Consider the following 5855-nt stretch of genomic DNA (forward strand, 5'->3'; position numbering starts at 1 on the left):
AGGCTTTTGAGATCCTTCCTGCGTCTCCGGTATCTGTTCCAAACAAGGCCTAAGGACAACCTAAGGCAACTCAGAAATTTTGGAAGGCTTGGCAATGATGGATTTTCCTCACCACGGCAGCACCGGTGGGAGATGGTCGCGTGTCTCCCCCTTAGGAGACATAATCTTTAGTCAGCCTATACATGGACAGACACCTGGACTCTGATCCGGATTTGAGGACCCTTTGCTAAAAAAAAAAAAAAAAAAAAAAAAAAGCCAGCCCAGCCACTGAGTAAGAAAAGCCAGCTGCCAGGGAATCCCGGGGAGGCGTGGGAGGGAGGTGACTCACAGCCAAGTTCACTCCCAGGAAGAAGCTGCTTGGGATATGACTCCTCCTACAAACTCACGCCAGAGTTGAATTGCCAAAGTCACAGCTCATGCTATGAAGAGGCTGCAGATTTAACCCGACCATGGCAGGTGGAAGCGAGACCCTTGCCAAGTGGTTAGGTAAGAACAGGGTCTTTAGAGTGGAGTCCCCGAGACCGAATCCTAGTGGCTTTATAAGAAGACACACGACACAGAGGGGCTGGCATCCCGAAAGAGTAAGGTTGAGGTCCGGGCTGCTCCACTTCCCATCCTGCTCCCTGCTAATGTGTCTGGGAAGGCAGTAGAAGATGGCCCAAGTGCTTGGACCCCTGCACCCACGTGGGAGACCCGGATGAAGCACCTGGGACAGACGCGTGAGCTGCCGCCATGCGCCTGTGCTGCACGGCCCAAGGGAATGAAGTTCTTTTCCTGTGAAGTCGGCCTCTGTGGAGCACTGGGTCCCAGGAATGAGCAGCCCTGCCCCGCCTCGGCTGGAGGACACTCCTAGGTCAGCAGGCACCACAGGCCAGGGGGAGGCACAACTACCTGCACCTGCGGCACCCTCCCGGACTTGGGCACTTCCTGGGCCCGTGGGGCTCCAGCTCGCTTCTCCTTCCACTCAGATCAGCTGGGGCCAAAGTGGGCCCGGCCTCTGAGCCACAGCAAAGGAGAACCAAGAAACTAGCAGGGTGACAAAAACACAAAACAACCAGGGCCTGTGTCCAATAGAGGCCTGGGAGCCTCCTCCACCTTGGGTCCCTGCGCTGATGCAGGCCTCCTAACAGGTCTTTCGCTTCCATTCCCCCCCACACGGGGGGGGGGGTGGAGGGAGGGGCCCCCTGCAGTTCTTTTCAATGTGCCACTTATCACCCCATCTCCTTGCTTAAAACTTACCCACTCACAAAGCCCTGAGACTCCCCTCAGGCTGTACTTCCACCTGTGTCTTTCTCTGGGTCTCTCCATATCCTACCTCAGGGCCTTTGCACATCCCTCTGCCTTCCTCCAGGGCCTCATTTAGGTAGCCCTGTCTGATTCTTCCAATTTCGATTCAGACGTGGCTTCGTGGCTTCGGCAGGGCAGATTTCTATGGACGAAGGGCCTGAGACCACGGACACCTGAGACTAAGCCCCTGAAAGATGACAAGTGTATACACCTGGTTAGACGGCCTGCCTTAGGCTGGCACGTCTGGATGGTCAGGTGTAGGCTATAACAGGGGTCTTCAAAAGGCTCACGGAGCCAGCACCGCGGCTCACTAGGCTAATCCTCCGCCTAGCGGCGCCGGCACACCGGGTTCTAGTCCCGGTCCGGGCGCCAGATTCTGTCCTGGTTGCCCCTCTTCCAGGCCAGCTCTCCTCTGTGGCCCCGGGAGTGCAGTGGCGGATGGCCCAAGTGCTTGGGCCCTGCACCCCATGGGAGACCAGGAGAAGCACCTGGCTCCTGGCTTCGGATCAGCGCGGTGCGCCGGCAGCAGCGCGCCAGCTGCAGCGGCCATTGGAGGGTGAAGCAACGGCAAAGGAAGACCTTTCTCTCTCTCTCTCTCACTGTCCACTCTGCCTATCAAAAAAAAAAGGGGGGGGGGTCACGGAAAATGCACAAAATCCATTTTCCAAGGACTGTTTTCGTAAGAACAAAAAAAATCACTTATTTTTATTTATCAGAAAGGCAGAGTGACAGAGAGAGAGGGAGAGAGAGAAAGAGAGAATCTTCCATCCGCTGGTTCACTCCCAGATGCCAAGTAGCCACAGAGGCCCGGGCTGAGACAGACACAACACCAGCTCCCTTTCCAAGACCTGTGGGAGCCCTGGTATTTGCTTTCTCCCGGTAACCCCGAGCGCCAAGCAGTGCCTCCCACCTGCTCGCTTCTCAATATCTGTTTCTTGAGCGAATAAAGGTAGGACTAAAAATACATTCATTTTCAATTACCTTTGCCTAATTTCAAAAAATAAAATAGTCCTTTAGAAAATGTAAAAAAAAAAAAAGAAAATGGACACTCAACCAGGCCTAGTTCCAGAGATAAACACTGATAACAATTTCATGCCTTTCCATTCAGTCTTTATAAACTTTTTTTTGTCTAAAACTGGAACTCTATTGAAGCGTAGAACAACTATTTCTCCAAAATTGAGTGTACCATCCTCTCTATGTATATGTATATGTGTATATATATATAAAATATTTTATATTTTGGTCCCTTTTTCCTGATTTAGCTATAGCACGCGGCCACTGCGGAAAGTTAGAAATTCAACAACAAAAAAGAGCGCAAAACAGAGACGTAAATTACCTATAACTGCACGCTTAGGATTTTCTATACGAAACACAGCCGTGTGTCTCGGGAGTTTCGCCGTGCACTAACCGTGCCCCGTGTACTGCCAGGAAAATCACCGTGGCTTCCCAGGTGAGCCCCACCCAGAACGCAGGAAAAGGTGTTTGGCCCAGGCGCCTGCGTCGCCGGGGGGGGGGGGGGGGGGGGGGGGGGGGGCAGGCTGGGCCCCAGCTGGGGCGGGTGCGCTCGGGGCCGAGCTTCCGCCCCCGCCTCCTGCTCAGGAGGCCCCCAGGGCCTTTTGTTTGCCCCTGGCCTCCAGGCCGGGCTGCTTTTGTAACATGATCACTCTCAGCCATTCAATCCCTGCAGGTTTTCTTAACAAGACCAAATTTGTGTGTCTCCCCGGGCTTCCCGGAGCCCACCCACCACCACCCCTAGAGCCACGGGGCATTTACGAGGGGGCTGGGTGGGCTCTGATCAAAACTGAACCCCCAGCACCACCGCCTTGGCAGGCGGAAGCCCCACCTCTCCTGAGTTCTGGGTTCGCAAGACAGAGGCAATAAACAGGAAGTGCGTCCCCCGCGCCTAGGGGAAGGCAGGCGGGGCTGCGGAGGGATCTGTCGGAGAAGGGGCTCGGGGTGGGTGCGCCTGAGCCACTGGGTCGCGCCTGCAGGGGCGCACCTTGGCCTTGGCCGTCCCCGGTCAACACTCAGCCGGCAGGCAGGGCACAGGGCGAGAGGCAGCAACAGCCCCTTTGCCCTGGGGGCTGTGGGGGGCGGTGGGGCTGGGAGGACCCCGAGCCCTGGCCGAGTCTTCAGCGGCAGCCCAGAGCTAAGGGGCAAGGCCGGTGACACGCTGCCTGGATCCCGGAGACGGTCCCCAAGTGGGACCTCCCAAAACCGCTTTCCTGGAGTGACAACACAGGAAAAATGGATTTCCTGGTGCAGCCACACAGCTCCTTCAACTACGCCTCTGTGGAAGCAGTACTTCCGGAAGGTTCTATGCACCCGCAACAGCCTTGAGGCCGGAGCCTCGCGGGTTGCAGTGCAGAATGGGGGCGTCATGAACCTCTAGGGCCCCAGGTGGGAGGACTTTCTACAACGGATCGTGGTGCTCCAGGCCGCCGCCTTCCCCACCCTCACCCCCACCGCCATCAGCAGCATCCGGACCTGCTCTGGGCGCCGTCTGGAAACCACTAAAAGCGCACGGTTGCAGTGGTCCGCACGGGACTGCCCGCGTGGCTATCCCGGGGTGCTCCTTAGGACATCCACGCGGATGGACAGAGGCGTTCCTTGGTCAGGTGACTCAGGGAGCCGCTGCACAGTCAAGTGCCTTGATGGCCCCAAGAAGCATGGCTTCCCATCCCAGAAGCCACACTCTTTGCGGGGCGCAGGGGGAGGCCTTGACAGCCCGCTTCTGTTGTGGCCAGGGGGACCGGCTTGGTCCCCACGTGCCGTAGGCAATCGCATGCTAGCGGACAGGAAGGGCACAGAAGCTGGCCGCTGGCCGTGGGCGCTGGGGCTTCAGCGTTGGCGCTTTGAGCTGCTGCCTGAGACACAGGTGCACTGAATATACCTGGGAGCCTGCCACACATTGAGTTTCTGGCTCCTGGCTGTTGCAGGCCCTTGGGGAGTGAACCAGTGGAAGGAAGATTCATTCTCTCTCTCTCTCTCTCTCTCTCTCTCTCTCTCTCTAGTTTTAAAACTCCCTGAGAAGTGCTATAGTCCTAAGGATGGTGAAGCCAGCATTTCCCAAACTCGTTTGCCCATGGAACCCTTTTCTCCCCCGTAACAACTTTCAAGCAGTGTTCAGGGGAAAAACCAATGATGTCCCACCGCTGTCATTTTACAAATGAGGCAACCGGACCCAGGAAGGGGCCTCTGCTGGCTTCTAGGGACCACATCTGCTTCTCCTGTGTGGTGTCGCTGTTTGTTCGCGGCAATATTACTATCGCCCCCCCCCCTTACTGAATTGAAGCCACAGTTTCACCTGTGACCCTATTTGCCACGAGCTGTTCTTGAATTCAGGAAGGAAGTCTTACGGAGCCCCTGCGAGGTGTGAGAGACTGTGCGAGGCACCAGGAGCACCAAGGAAAGTCACGGGCCTCAGCTTCAAGGTGGTCACAGTCTACCGGCAGAGGAGGGACAAGAAGACGAAGGTGACGATCCAGTGTGAGAAGCGCTCTCATGGGAAGCACTGGGTGCTTTGGGACACAAAGCATGAGGTGCAGGTGACACATATGGGGGGCTTCAAGGAAGAGGCGACGTCTGAACTGAGTCTTGAAGGATGCGTAGGGGTTACCTACCTAAGAAGAGTGGGAGAGAATGGGACAGTGGAATGCAGACACTGGGAGGAAGACCAGGAGAAACCAGAGCTGCCAGGGGTCAGGGATCAAGTCCAGAATGCACTGCAGCTAGTGGAAAGACATAGGGATTTCTCATAGGGTACTAAGAATCTACTGGGGAGGGGGGCTGGCGTTGTGGCATAGTGGGTGAAGCCTGCAGCATCAGCTGGCTGCTCCACTTCCAATCCAGCTCTCTGCTGTGGCCTGGGAAAGCAGTAGAAGATGGCTCAAGTCCTTGGGCCCCTGCACCCACATGGAAACCCAGAAGAAGCTCCTGGCTCCTGGCTTTGACCTGGCCCAGCCCTGGCTGTTGTGGCCATCTTGGGAATGAACCAGCAGGTGGAAGACCTCTCTGTCTTTCCCTCTCTCTGTAACTCTGCCTTTCAAATAAATAAATAAATAAATAAATCTTAAAAAAAAAAAAAAGTCTGTTGGGATTATTTGGAGAACTACAGCGGGCCACTCAAGGCTGAACTTCCAGCAGAGCTCCCCAAAACCACACCACCAGGACTGAGCTGCCACCCTCAGGAAGCCATTACCCAACTGCAAGCCACCACTGCCAGTCCGAAAACCGTGCGGCTGAGTCACAGCTGCAAAATGCATTTCTCTCTCTCTCCAAGATCCAAGGTCAAGTTTCACACAAGAACAACATCTGGTAACATCTGATTGGCTGAACCTCCTCATACCTGGAACCCTAGCTGCAAGGGAGTCTGGGAAATACCCTCTCCATTGCGCTGTGTAAAGAGGGTTGAGATGGACGTGGAACGTCAAGCCACTGTATCTTTCTCAAAGGTATATTTCCAGGCACACAAGTTCAGCGTGAATTTGGGGCTTAGCGTCTTCAGGGCTTTTTTTCTGTCCCTGGCTTGGCACCTCCCCAGCGGTCCCCTCCTCCGCCGCCACTCC

The 5855-nt window shown here is 55.7% G+C and overlaps 1 long non-coding RNA gene across 2 annotated transcripts; it reads left to right on the top strand.

Annotated features, from left to right (window-relative positions):
• The first annotated feature begins 306 nt into the window (after positions 1–306).
• Positions 307–5326, top strand: LOC149119582 (uncharacterized). Of its 2 annotated transcripts, none has more exons than XR_016227793.1 (3): positions 307–486; positions 2550–2737; positions 4633–5326. It is a non-coding gene; the product is annotated as an uncharacterized LOC149119582 (long non-coding RNA). The 2 variants fall into 2 exon arrangements; XR_016227792.1 differs by lacking the exon at positions 307–486 and adding an exon at positions 1584–2236.
• The last annotated feature ends 529 nt before the right edge of the window (positions 5327–5855 follow it).

This window comes from Oryctolagus cuniculus, chromosome X, assembly GCF_051225735.1.
Source record: "Oryctolagus cuniculus isolate XC-2025 breed Fujian yellow rabbit chromosome X, ASM5122573v1, whole genome shotgun sequence".
In the NCBI taxonomy this organism is placed as follows: domain Eukaryota; kingdom Metazoa; phylum Chordata; class Mammalia; order Lagomorpha; family Leporidae; genus Oryctolagus; species Oryctolagus cuniculus.